This window comes from Dermacentor variabilis, chromosome 1 (genome assembly GCF_050947875.1).
Source record: "Dermacentor variabilis isolate Ectoservices chromosome 1, ASM5094787v1, whole genome shotgun sequence".
NCBI lineage: Eukaryota > Metazoa > Arthropoda > Arachnida > Ixodida > Ixodidae > Dermacentor > Dermacentor variabilis.
Window position 1 is genome coordinate 14324383 of NC_134568.1, and position 14908 is coordinate 14339290.

Here is a 14908-nt window from a genome sequence, read left to right on the forward strand (position 1 = left end):
ATGCCAAATCAGGGCTACAGGCGCTAAAATGTTTTTTAAAGAAAGGACCATACTACCTGCTCGTCCTGGAAATCGTCGCACTCCATCACAGTGCCGAGTTAAGTGGCCACGTGATCACCTTTCAATGGGTGCCTAGTCATTGTGGTGTTTTTGGCAATGAACTCGCTGACAGTGAGGCAAGATCGGCGTCCTCTTCCTCTGATGAAGTACGGATTGCCTACGCGTGACCTGACACCAACTAAATGATCAAGGCACTCATGCAGGACCTTACAAAAGCTTACAGAGCCCACTATGACAACATTCACAGCCGTCTACATATGATTGACCAAGACGGTAAATTCTGTTTGCCCCCGAAGCTTACACGGAGCAAAACATCGTTGCTACACAGGATTCGGCTCGGCGTTGCTTTCGCCCGTCGCTACGCGCACCTCATCAGCCAATCGAACAGCCCTGATTGTGATCATTGCCAGACGCCTGAAACACTGCAACACCTACTGTGCGACTGCCCAGCATATATGCTGGAGCGAAGGACGTTAGAAAGTTTCTTAGCCAGCGTTGGCAGGCAACCACTGTCGGAGGAAGCTATCCTCGGCTCATGGCCTGACACTGCAATTTCAATACGTGCAACAAAAGTATTGTTGAAGTTTCTGCAGGACACCAAGCTCGACGAATGGCTCTAGCAAGACAACTGTCTCATGTACATAAGCACTCACCACTTCTTTTATCATCATCATCCATCCCAATACTTTCAATCCCCTTCCCTCTTCCCCAGGGCAGAGTAGCAGACTAGAGAGCACTAGCTCAGGTCGACCTCTCTGTCTTTCCTATCAATAAATTCAATTCAATTCAATATTAATTTATTAGGTCAGTCAAGTCTGAGTGAGAACACAATTTATTTTTTTTACTTTATTGCATTACCTGCGATTTGGTAGAATATATTCACTGCACTTTTTGTTCAAAATATGTGCTACTTGTAGGCAGTGCTCTTGCGTACACAACATCGAAGATGTGCGCCACTTTCTCTAGTGCTGACCACAGGATACTGTAAGATAAACACTAAGCGAGGATATGACGTTGTTGGAACGTCGACCACATACTCTCAAAACAATACTTGGCCCATGGCCAATTGCTGGGTCGCAGCCTTGGAAATAAGTTCTTATGCTTGTGCTGAATCTTTGTGTTTGAGCTGACTAGAATGCTACAATCATAAAAGGGGGACATACGTTCTTGCTTGTTATATGCAGTAATATGATAAGCAATGTAGTTATGCTCCTAGGCACAGTTGCACTGCTTCACACATCAGCAAAGCTGCGAACTTGTGTGCATGCTTTCGGATTGTTTTCCGAACGTCTACTCGTTTACGGAAACTGTACCCACTTGCCCGGGTTCTCGCACAGTTTGTACAATTCCTTTTGTGCCTTCTTTGATTCGTGTGCAGAACTTCTGTGCTCCGCACAGGAATTCGCATTCGCGTCCTTGGACACTAATCAGTGTCCTTGCATTTTTTTCTGCACTTTCAATTACCCTGCGATGAGCAGATGTCGGTGTGGCCTAAAGGCGCAAAGCACTGGTATAACTTGACATCGTTAAGGATAGATTTTAGTCTGTCGTGACAGCTCCGGGTTACTCAAGATCTTTTCGAGCAGAGGCAGTTGGGTACAAAACAAGGATGAGTGCCTACGCAGAAGGCATAAAGAAAGTGGCGCGGAAACAGGCAGAAAAGTAAGCTCGTTAAAAGGCATTGCCTCTTCGGGCTTAGCGTCGCACGTGGCTTTTCGGTCTACGACGGCCCGTGTCGTGCGCCCTTATGGGCTATGACAGAGCTTTGCTCGTAATTAATGGCGATTCCGTGGTGGAGGCGAGGATGCGTGCACGCGACGCTAACCCTCGCACCTGTCGCCCACGCTCAAAGCAAGAGCTGTGCGGAAATATCGACCGGAAAAATGGCGGGAAGAGCGGAGAGCACAAAAGCAAGGCTTCGCTTACGGTGACTGAAGCCTTACCTTGCTCGTACTTCCCCTCTTGTTTTTTTTATCCCCTCTCTTACCGCATGCGGCAGTTATAAAGAGATACAGTAAATAAGTTTCAGCGGCTAGATTACTCTTTCAAGCGTTCGCTTCTATTCGGTGGTCTTGGTAGAAACTAATTAAAGTATGCAGAAAATTGCGCTTGAGTATACCGTTTGTTCCAGTTACCGTTAGGCAAGCTGTTCGTAGTAAAAGGAAAAAAAAGACTACAAAAACATAATGCAAGATTAGATGTTAAGACCACAGGTCTTAAAATCGTATCTCGCATCGTGTTGTTTTGATCTCAGCTTTTTTTTTCATTGAACAGTTTGCCTAACGTTAACCAAGACAAGGTATATAAAGCGCACAACGTGTCCAATAAAAAAATACTGAAAACGCAGTAAATCTGATCAAGGACGTCCCAAAAGATTTTCCCCAGTGAAACACACACCCGCACGCACGCATGCACGCACGGTCTATACCGACTCGGCACCGTGCTTGCTCAGGCAGCGGGCGCACCCGCAACAGCTTTCTCTTCTACTAAGTGCACACTTGTGGACAAAGGCTTCAATGTCGCGACTCATTCTCGGCCAGAACATACTATCCTGCGCCCTGAACTTGCAGTTCGTGATGCTTAAGTGTCCATGGTGAACTTTCTGCAGGAGTTCACGCATCGTGCTAGCAGGGATCACAACCTTGCACCCTTGTAACGGAACATCCTGCCCGAGCTCGCCATTAAGTGATTTTAGCTGGCCTTCAACTCGTTCATTTTCGCTGAGGCTGTTTAGCACACCTTACAAGTATATATCCTTACTTGTCTCATTGACCAGTTGTTCTAAAGCCTTGTGGCTAGCACCAGATGAAAGCACACTCATGGCATGCACTTCCGCATCGTTGTCATCGACATCCCTGCTGAAATTGACGGAGGCCCGGGACAGCATGTTGGCCAGCAGGTATTGTTTCCTTGGAGCAAATGTAATATTGATGTAATGAAGCAAGCGCAAAAAAGGAAAAGTGTTGCAGCCTTAGTGGCATGTCTTCGATTGCTTCCTTGGTTGGACATTGCCATCAGTGGACGATGATCTGTTCTTAGGATAATCTTACGACTGCATGCGAAACAGTTGAATCATTCGCCATTTAACCATATACTGTGGCCATGGCTACTTGTTTTATTTTTGAGTATCTTTGCCGAGTTTCTGTGCGCAATTTGGACGCACATAAAACAGGTTTACACGTGTTATTTTGCCACTGCAGCAACGCAGCACCTATTTCGTTTTGTTACGCATGAGACAAGACTTTGGTTTCCTTCTCGGGATCAAATAGTGACAATAGGGGCTGGCGGCCAATCTGTCACATAGCAATTGCTATTTTTTGACGTGGTTTACGGACAAACCGACATCACATTCAAAAAGTATGTCCTACGTTAATAAGCTCGGGAGAAGTGCACTCTTCTGGGCTAAGGACGGGACTAACACGCTGAAATAGTTACCTAAACCCTGTCTCATTTGAATAGCGGGCTTGTCCTTCAGCTCTGACATTTGGGTCACCACTGTATCTGATTAGAAACTTAAGAATAGTCTTTGCCTGAGCTCGTCGTGCCTTTTTTTACGTATCAGTAGGTTCTGCTAGAAACCAGTTATGCCCTGATTAGCACTTGGTCTGATGCCCTAACGATTAATTACGTCCTTCAGGAATTGTATTTCCGCGACACAAACTGTGTTCTTAGTCGCGTTAAAAGTTCATCCAGCAGCACATTTCGCTGCTTCTAAGGCAGACTGGAGCCGCTGATCGCGTTCTTTCATTGACTAACCCCAGATTATAACGTCATAAACGTACTTCTTTACACCTGGCCTATTCTCAAAAACAGAAGTAGCGTTCGTATGTCTCATTGCTCTGGCCATTGCTCTACCTTCGCCTTCAGTAGAAAACGAAGGTATTGAATACCGCAATAGCTTCTTCGCCTGTAGTCGTAAGTAGCAACGCTATCTTCGTCGACTGTGGTCGTGGCTTTCCTGAATGTTCTGTCGCCGTTAAAAACATCTCGAATTTCAGCTTGAACAACAGGCAATTCTTTTCTGTTTCCTGCGAAGCGTACTGCATCCGGTGGCCGCACGAAATCTATTCCGTTGGTTTTGCCCTCGTTTAGTGCCTACGTGTGCGGCTATGGGTGTAAATGTGGTCCACTTCTGGCACCATGTATCGTCGACATGATGCGCGGGCAGGCCGGCGCCAAAAAGCCTGGCTTATTCAATTGTGATCGTTTATATACACATCTGGAAGTACCCTTGCGCAATTTTGTTCGAAAGGGATATCATGCACAGCTGTAGGCGCGCAATGTCCACATCATGCGCCAAGCGCACTATACAGGCAGGTTCATCATCATCATCATCATCATCATCATCATCATCATCCTGGTTACGCCCACTGCAGGGCAAAGGCCTCTCCCATACTTCTCCAACTACCCCGGTTATGTTAGGTTATACCTTGGAATGGATTCCATGGGAAGGGAAGCGTAGCAGGGCGCGGCAGAAAGTTAGGTGGGCGGATGGCGGGCAGGTTCACCGTGGCTAAATTAAGAACCTCAATTACCTAATGTCGTGAAGTAGGCGCAGCCTGTGCCTATGCCCAGGAAGAACAGCGTCTAACTATGCATGGGAAACTTTCCTTTCACGCAACACTACCTTTATAAGAGTAGCTCGCATGTTAACCGAAGAAACACTAATCAAACTAACGTGTGGCATCTCTTGGAGCGCGTTCTGTATTAGCTGCTTTTAAATTTGCGGTCGAGTGGCTTTTTGGTCGTAAGTGCTGTTCACCATTAGCTGCCTGCCTTCACCTATATGTCCAACATCACGATTGGCTAGAACTCTGTTAATACGGGTCCTGTTTCTGTCGACAACAAGCAATTCACAGTTTAACGGCAACCGCCGACGAGTTAAATATGGGCTTCAAAGAATGAGCCTTGATCAACATCATATTAGCCCACTTTTTTTATGCTATTTTATATAGTATGAGCTCGGCAATGGACGGCAGATCTTACGGGAAGCCACAGGTGAGTAAGAAACGCCACACGTAGGTTGAGGCATTTTGGCTCGATAGCAAGCTGTAAATGCGCCGTCCATCGGAACGTATATAGGGCCTCACAAGATATCTCCTGGTGAAGAAATTACGGTCACTGACTAAATCAAGGTGAAAATAACCCGCATAGACGTTTCGGGACCCTCCCTGGAAAGCCTCAGCTAGAAAGCAAGAATTACCCTGGTGTTATCTATAAGGCACCATGCGCACACTGCACTTGCAGTTACGTCTGCGAAACCGGCAAATTCGCAAGAAGATTAAAGGAGCACCGAAGAGACGTCTCCAACAGCAAAAAAGCATCGGACGCCCTTGCCGAACACGCTGACCATCGCAGTCCCCGCAACTATTGGGAAAAACGTTGATATCATAGCTAAGGAAAAGAATCCAATGACGCGACTTTTGTTGGAATCTTTATTCAGACGAGACGGACAAGAGTATCAACAGGACTGATGGAAATGTGCCTGCTAACTACGCCCGTTCCCTACGTCACATTTTGGCATAAATACGACTTGCGGCTCTTGCCCGCTTTCAGCGTGGTCAAGAAACACGTACGGGTGCCGAAACGTCTGTGTGTTATTTTCACCTTGACTTGGTCAGTGACCGCAATTTCTTCGTCATCATGTTACCTGACCAGACAAACTTTTGTCCAACTTTTCACTATATATACACTCTCTGTATATTCCCAACTTACCGCACTTCGTTGGCGTGCGTTTCATTCACGCCCGAAACTTAGAGCAACTTGCCCGAATGGCGACCCTAATTCAATAGATTTCTATTTTACAGGGCCCTTCTAGGGATTTACCCCTTGTTTTCAAGACACATCTACGTTTGTCCGCGAGTGAGTTTGTACCTCTTTCGGCTGACCACACACCTATCTTCCCGCACTTCGGTGCTTTGCCCTGTATTCCCGCCAATGTCCTCGTTGAGTACCTCTGCTTTGCCTGCGCCTACACTACTGCGTCAGCGAATTCCTAACTTAGCGGCACGTCATTTTCCGGGTGCAGAGTTGCACACTGCGTACTCAACTGCATCGCGAATTCGTTTTCGACGCAGCAGCGAGAGGAGGAAGCGGGTAGGGGAAAAAGTAAGATCCTGGGAAGCGAAGAAACAAAGAACCATTAATACGGCAGGGGGGCTGGGAAACAGCTCGACGAGGGCGTCAGGCGCGCAGTGAGCGCATGCGCGAAAGTATACGCGTGTATCGTCGTCGTAGTAGTAGTAGTACGTCAACGTGTGGTATGAAGCACAACGGACGCCGCTGGCGCAAACTAGCGATTGGCGAGACCTTGATACACCATGCCTTGTCGCACTGCAGTCGATTTTACACGCAATAGCATCTTTTTATATTTGCCCGTTCTGTTCGTAGCGTGCGGCATGCTCTGTTCTGGCGGCGCTCACCCCCTCAGCTGCGTGATTTCTTCTGCGTCCCGTTTTCTTACTCTCCTGGCGTTTGTCCGCGAGTATGTGACCTGTATACCTGCCTGCTTGAAATGGCCGCAGCCCGTGTAGCGATGCGATAGTTTTACGCCAGGTGGCTCCTTGCAATCACCTTAATCCCGCGGCGCAGTACTGAATGACTTCACTTCCTCCCCCCTTGTTTGCTCCTGCCCCTGTCTCACTCTTGAATCCGACAAAAATTACCTCAGGGAACTGCTAATTGAGTTTGTACCTCTTTCGGCTGACCACACACCTATTTCCCCCCACTTCGGTGCTTTGCCTTGTATTGCCGTCAATCTCCTCGTTGAGTACATGTGCTTTGCCCGCGCCTACATTACTGTGTGAGCGAATTCCTAACTTAGCGGCACGTCATTTTCCGGGTACAGAATTGCACACTGCTTACTCAACTGCATCGCACTTTCATTTTCGACGCAGCAGCGAGAGAACGACGCGGGTTGGAGAAAAAGTACGATCCTGGGAGGTGAAGAAACAAAGAACCATTAATCGTTCTATGGGAATGATGGCTACTACGTGTAATTGCCTAATCTTCGTGTTTGTAGTTTCAATTGTTGTGGTGACGTTACGCTTTATCTTTCTAAATTTCCAAGCACTCGTATATCTTTGAAGCATAGACAAGGCAATTAGTATCCAGGCACACTCATAATAATTGCGAATTTTGCTTTCAAAACAGACTATATCGCTAAAAATGATCAGTTTACAAAGTCCGCAAAGCCATTCGAAGCCACGGGAACAAAGTTTAGGCAAACCCATGTACTGTCCATCATCCACATTCTGGTGGAACCGCCATACTTGCAGCTCCCGTATAGACCCAAATTTGAGAGCAACTCTAGAGCGACGTTTGTATAAAACTATAGGCTGACACTCACTACCCTTGCCAGCAGCCACATAACCGTGATAAGGAGGATGCAGGGGTGCGGTGCTACCGCAGAGGCATGTCGCGTTCGATTTGCGGTTGCCTGTTCCGCTGGGAAGCCGCCAGTAATTAGCGGCGGTGATACAGGGTGGAAGATTTATGACGTGCAAGTGCGGGAAGCGGCGCGGACAAGAGCGCGGCGATCGCGCGTGGCTAAGCGTTGTGTTTGACCCGAGGGATCAATATACTTGTTCGCGGCATACGCATGTGGGGCCGGTGAGTTTGCTGACGTATAGTTTAACGACGACGAATGTTGCAGTAAAGCAGCCTTGTGAGTTAGTTATAGCTTTATCTTACTTCGCGAGTAAGTATATCGTCGTGTTCTTTGTATGAGCGGGTAGTCTGTGCAGCTTTATTTGTTGGTGGAGAAGCATGCTTACTCGAGAGACAGTGAGAGAATAAACATGCTTATTACATAAATGAAGCTTTGGAGAGGCATCCTTATTTCAGAATGCCTTGAGCTCGGGCTGCGTCCTGGCCCTCGTAATCAGCCGTTGCTGATCCTCGAGGCCGGAGCTGGCCAAGGCTCTCTCCTAAAGCTCGTTGGTTTGGTAAAGGTGCGGAAGCTGTAATGGTGCCTGTCTGCAAGCCTATGTGCCTGAGGGACCCGGGGCCTGCACAGAAGCGGCTTTGCGGAGAGGATTATGTAGAGGCGACGAGATTATTTCTGGTTGGGTGGCGACTATATTGACTTGTAGAGCTGGGAGGAATCACTCCTGCTCTCTTGGTAGTGACTTGGGGGGGGGGGGGGGGTTAGCTTGTGATGTTGTGACGTTGTGTGATGTCTTGATACGAGACTAGAGGGTACATACACTCGGGTTTAGATTCCTCGGCGTCGGCTCGATGGGTACAATCTCGAGCTACGTGGTTGGCGACCTCGTTGCCAGGAATGCCGTGATGAGCTGGCGTCCAGATGATCATGACTGATCTCCTTGGCAGCTTTTTGTTGATGATTCTGAGCGTATTGGCATGAATTCTGCCGCTAGCGAAGCTGCACCACGGCCGTTGAAAGTCGCTCACTATGACTTCAGTCTCTGTTTGAGGCAGCATGAGGGCTATGGCCGCTTTCTCGGCTTGGAGGGGATTGTTTCGCGGGAGTGAAATGCTGTTGCAGGGTTTACTTTGGACGATTACGGTGTCTGTTGTGGCTGCATCTCTGGGGTAAGACCCTGTATCCGTGTAGGCTCTAGAGGGTCCACTCCCGTATGCTTGTGTATTGGCTCTCACCGACCGTGCAATTTCGACGTCCATACCTTAATCTTTGCTCGGTCCAGGGGCGCGGGACTCTGCAGCCACGTGACGGTCTACGATTGTGACTGGTTTACAGCTGTCTGGCTCCCCCCGCATGGGAACACAGGAAGAAGGCATCTGCTCTACTCTCTTCCCTGGCGTGCTAGCAGCGACGGAAAACATGAACCTTCAAAATTGCCACAACTCAGACCAGTTAATTTTCAAAAGGCCCCTCAGAAGCTTCCCTCCGAAATGTTCGTGTATGCAATGGCGGCTATTAACTACATTTTGGGAAGCATTTACCACAAGGATATTTAAGAACTTTTAGTAATGGTGGCGATAGAAGCAAGTGTAATTTTGTGATGTGATAATGAAATGAGGCGAGCTGCCCTCTCCGCTAGAAAGGCCTCCTCTCCCATTGCCTCGACCAATGCCTGTGAGTGACTTTCTTCCTTTGCTTTTTATGACGCAGCTCTTAGGCGACCGCTCCAACGTTTAGTTCCTCGGCGTCCTCCCTCGGCGTAACCGAGCAAACGAGCTGAGCGAAGGATGAAAGGGCGAACTCGGAGCGCAGCGGATGAAAGACGTTGATAGCGAAGAGAGCGTGAGTATGAATGGGGAAAAGGAGGTAGCAGTGGAACCATGAGGTGGAAAGCGGAGGAGGGGAGTATGGCGAAAGCGTCAGAACAAAAGCGTAGCGCCGCGCAAGGCGGGCTTTGCCGCGACGGCCGCAACGAGATGGTGCCAAAGTGGCGCGTCGTCGTATCTCCAATGATGACGTCATGCGGCGAGCGCGTCCATCGATAGCATATAAAGAAACGAAGCGCTGCTGGGCGGAGGTCTCTTTGCCGCGGCCGCTGTGTGTGAATCGCGCCCACGCGTCACCTACGCGATGCTTCTCGTGACCTCCCGATTAGCGTGGCAGTCGCGCCATACTTCGCTCACTTTTCAATTTGCTGCCCGAGACAGATTTTCCGCGCCAGCCAATGGACAGTTATAGCTCAGCGGGCCCAATGGGCCAGCTCACCCAGCGACCCAGCATAGACGCCACTGCTCATATGTCATACGCTGGCGCGGCTACCGCACATGCGCAGTGGCGTCCACGCTGGCCCGCTGCTCTGCTGCCAGCTATAACTCTCTATTATATAGCGAAAGGAGCTGAGCTAAAATTTCGCATTAGGGAGTCGCGTAATCGACGGCGAATTTTTCTTTCGTTTCAAAGCCGATGGGCGCGTTCACACATTTCAGACATTACCCGCAGCGCCTTTGTTGGCATTATTTCGGGGTTCCCAAAAATACAAGAAATGAATCCGTGGTTACCAACCAACCCTAATGGTGACGGATTCCATTCGGAAATCGTTTTTGGGAAAAGGGTGTTTTTTAAATGATGAGTTCTAGGGGTGTATGGCGAAACATTAAATTTGTTATCCAAACGGGAGGACTAACAATGCGATGTTTGCAGATAACCTGAAGCAATGATTCCCGTTAGCTTCTTATAAATTAAATTAAACAATTTAAGTGAAAGATAACGTCCTCCCTCTATTAAAGATTGCCACTTAAGGTCTCTCTTCATGTCTCGCGAACTTTGAAATCGATCATATTTCCCCAGAACAAACCTGGCTGCAATAGATTGAATACGCTCTAATGCATCAATATCTACCATGTGAAACGGGTCCTACACAGTACAGACCTATTCCACAATATGTCTCACATAGGCATGGTATGCAGTCAGTTTAATTTGATTATTCACATGCTAAAGGTTTTGTAGATAGCCACGGGCTTTTGCAGCCCTGCTAATAACACTGTGGATGTGTTCAGACCACGCTCCTTCTTCAAAAAACTTAACGGCCTGGCAACCGGAAGAAGACGAAGTGCCTTTCAGGCAGAACGCCCAGTTATCTAGCTCTACTCATTTTGTGAATTTCTTAGACTTTAACAGTGAACTGCTGCTTCCTCCTTAACTACGACGGAGATGGAGCCTCACGCACGTCCACCGGACTCGGGAGTGCCCGCGGCGGTTGCCTCCAGGAAGCGCAATGACACCGAGAGCGACACTGACAGCGACGACACCATGCAGTACTATGTCAGGAAGGAAAATTATTGTGACGACACCTTCGAGCTGGTGCGGAGTCGTAAAGCAAAGCGAAGATTTCTCAGCGCATCATCGAATTCGAGTGAGTCCACCGTGAGATCTTCGCGCAATACCGAGGAGCTCACCATAGTGTTCGCGCCAGTTCTCGTCACTGACAACCTGAGACACCTCAACAGGCAAGCCGTGTCTTCACATTTAGAGGCGCTGGTCCCGAATGATACCGTCGCCACAAGACTGCATGATAGGTGCACCTAAGGGTCTGCCACTATAAAACGATCCACAGCGCAAACTTAAGATGAAGAAACTGATGGTAAACGTACATTTGCAAGGGCCTAACTGGCTTGTGGGAATATTTGTTTCTCATGCTCAAAGGAAAACCAGTTTATTTATTATGTGGTGGCCCACGCTTTCCGACTGCTCTGCGCCAACGAGGTCACCATCCATTCATCTGAACACAAACACACAAACCGCAGTTGGTTACCTCATACCGTGGCTTCGCAGATCGCACTGACGCATCCATTGCAATCTCGGACGCCATGGTCATACATATGCATGCGCGCGCGACCCAATTCTAAAAATAATAAAAATAGAATTGTTATGTTGAATAGGAATCGAACGATCAATATGTCGCATTGCAGGGATATCATTAACAGGCAGGGCCGTGGGCTCGGTTATCGACCATCTCACGATCTTCCCAAGGGTATGTGACCTTAGTATATGCCATTTGGTTAAACATGAGCCGTCGTCTTTGAGTAATAAGTGATAGACCAACATCACGGGTGCCATATTTGCAACAAACAATAAACGATCGTGTTCATAAGCACCTTATTTGAATTGGGGTGCCGATAGTCTCCTAATTACCCTAGGTAATTACACTTTAATATACCTATACTCCAACCAAGCATTATGTAGGCCTCTAGTTGTTTTTGTGAAATTGTTATGCCTGTGACGCCCCGTCACCATCTCTCCTATTATTAGTTGCCATCAAGAATTTAATCGTCCCTTCCTCGTCTCTACCGCTGACGAGCTAATGCTCACATAAATTTTTAGTTCCCGCTCTTCTGGAGGGTGAACGTTCCCTCCGACCCGCCGTGGTTGCTCAGTGGCTATGGTGTTCGGCTGCTGAGCACGAGGTCGCGGGATCGAATCCCGGCCACGGCGGCCGCATTTCGATGGGGGCGAAATGCCAAAACACCCGTGTGCTTAGATTTAGGTGCACGTTAAAGAACCCCAGGTGGTCAAAATTTCCGGAGTCCTCCACTACGGCGTGCCTCATAATCAGAAAGTGGTTTTGGCACGTAAAACCCCAAATATTAAAAAAAAAAACGTTCCCTCCGGTTTGGGCTAAATGGATGTATATCTTTATATTGCATTAAAATGTATTAAATCTATCCAGTCTTCTTCTGCAGCAGCCATGTCTCATCCCATTACAAGTATTTGCTCCTGTACGTCCTCGTTCTCAGGCAGCCAGCTCGGGCCTCAAACAGCTAGGCACTACCCCTTTCCTGGTGAAGCGACTTTTCTACTGGCAATCACTGGGACTAAATTTTGCGCTCGAACTTCTTGTTTCGGCTGTGGTATTTGTTGTAGTGACAACGGAAACTGCGTTCTATCAAGCAGGCTTTCGTAGTGCTATTGCGTTTGATTTTGTTCTCAAACCTGTCCTAAAGTGCAATGGCGGAAAGCGGACTAGGCACCTTTGTAAAAGTGGCTGTTGCAAATTCATCTTTCACCGCTGGCTTCCACGATGAGGTGCCCGTGTATACGCGGCGCATTGCGGCTATCCACTTCGTCCGTAAAGGTTCACGGCAATTTTACATGCGAAAACAGAAGAAACCGGTGCCATTTTCACTAAAGCGGCTATATATGCAACCCACAGCGGAGCAGCTTTATGATATGACTCGTCGTAACAATGGCGGCCCAGCCATGGCGCAGTTGGCATCGAGGCTAGGCGCATGCACACAGCGTTTCGGAACGCTATTCGTTGTATATCGAAGTGTTGCTCTACTTATCGCACTGATTTCATCATAGCAAAGGTGAAGATGTGTACAGCTTGCTTGTTGCATCAATATCCAGTCCGTTAATATTACGAACACACCCGAAGTTAGCTTACCCAAAATGGAGGCCTATACTTTCGTGATAATTTACTGACACATTCGGATAGTCATTTGAGAGCACTCTGGTCGAGCTAGGAAGACGTTGAAGAACAGCGTTACAGCTGTATTACGAAAACAACCAAGTATAAAACTGATGATCCGGCTTCCTTAACATGAGTTGAGCCTGCGCTTGCAGCAGTGTAGGAGCAATAGCGCAAATTTGAGACAGGCACAGAGGAGGCAAGACAATAAAGTGTAATGCTCAGTTGTTCTTTTACGCGAAATTTGCAACACTTCCGTGGCGCTCTAAAAAAGCAACGGCATACATACCATGAGCAAGCGGAAAAGACGCCTGTCTTAAATTTAACCTCGTCATTCGTGCAATACTTACACTAAACAATTAAAGCAAATTCTAGGGCTTTAAGTGCCAAAACCGCGATACGACTATGTGGCACACCGCATTGCGGAACTCCGCAATAATTTTCACCACCTGGGGTTCTTCAACGTGCAAATAAATCTGAGGACACGAACGTTTCTTCATTTCGCGCCGTTGAAATGCGGCCGCTATATACAGACGTGATTGAACCCGCGACCTCAAGCTCAGCAGCGCAACACCATAGCCATTACAGCTACCGTGGTGGGTGTTTGTATGCATACATGACGGATGTTGCGTGTCCTGTCGAATCACATCGCAGGACACTTAGCTGAATAAGTGACACTCCCATGAAGCTAAAAGGGACTCGGAATGTTACTACTAGCACTCATTTGGCCACTGCGTGTTTGGTGTAAATAGAGTGCACTGCGCAACAGCTGTGATGTGGCATTCACAAAAGCCCCGGTGGAGGGCCTCCTTTCGGTTTTAGTTTTCGGGCACACTGGTATGGTCTTCTGTGGAGAAGCACCCACATGCACGTTCCAATTTAATATTTCTTCGGTACGAGCACTTCATCGTAATCGCATATTTCGGTATGCTATGCTTTTCAATAATGAGCAATCATTTTATCACTTTTGGCATCGATTTTTATTATTGTATCTATGTTTGACGCACTGAGCAAGTTTACCGTATTTATTCGCGTATAACCCGCACCAAAATTTGAAAAAACACGTTTAAAAAGAGGGGGTCCGGGTTATCTGCGATTTTTTTTCTTTTTTTATTGAGGGGGGGGGGTCGGCTTCACGGCAATGCACGGCGGCCTCCCCGTGTAGTCCGCCATCCCCCTCGTCATCGACGCTTGTCAAGCCGATGGGGGGCCAACGAAAGGCATAGCCAAATCCACATTCATAGTCCGTTAATTTTTCCCACGCCATTGGCCACGTTTTTTTTTCAGCCAGCGTTGTTGAGCCTAGCGTGAGGCGCTGTTTCGTGTACTACATCCCTGTTTGCACTGTTTGCCTGCTTTGTTTTGGCGTCATGAGTGCGACTCGGCGGCAGTCCTTCACAGCGAAAGAGAAGCTAAAGATTATAGCCAATGAAGAAGAAATCGGCAACACAGCTGCTGCGAGACAGCATGACGTCGACGAGTCGTGCATTCGCGACTGGGGGAAGAAAAAAGAGAGTCTTGAAACAACGAACCGGGACAGGCAAGCGCTTCGTGGTTTGAAGACTGGCGCGTACCCCCACCTCAAAACGCAGCTTGCCAAGTTCATGGAGGAGCAGAGAAGTCGTGGCCGCGCTGTTTGGACTGAGATGGCGCAAATGGAGGCCCTCAAGTTGGCCCGGGAAATGAACATTCCACGCGAGTTTCGTGCAAGCCGTGGATGGCTTCAGTGCTTCATGCGAAGACGTGGATTTTCTATGCGGCGGCGAACAACCATGTACCGGCGGCTTCCTGGTGCCTACGAGGAAAATCGCTGAACTTTCAACAATATTTCATCGCACTTTGGAAGGAGCACAGCTATTTCCTGTCTATGGTAGGAAGTACTCATGAGGCACCTGTGTACTTTGGTATGCCGATAGACATGACCATGGAAAAAAAAGGGTTCCAAATCAGTCAGCGTGCTGACCGGCGGAAACCCTAAGCTGCGTTGCACAGTC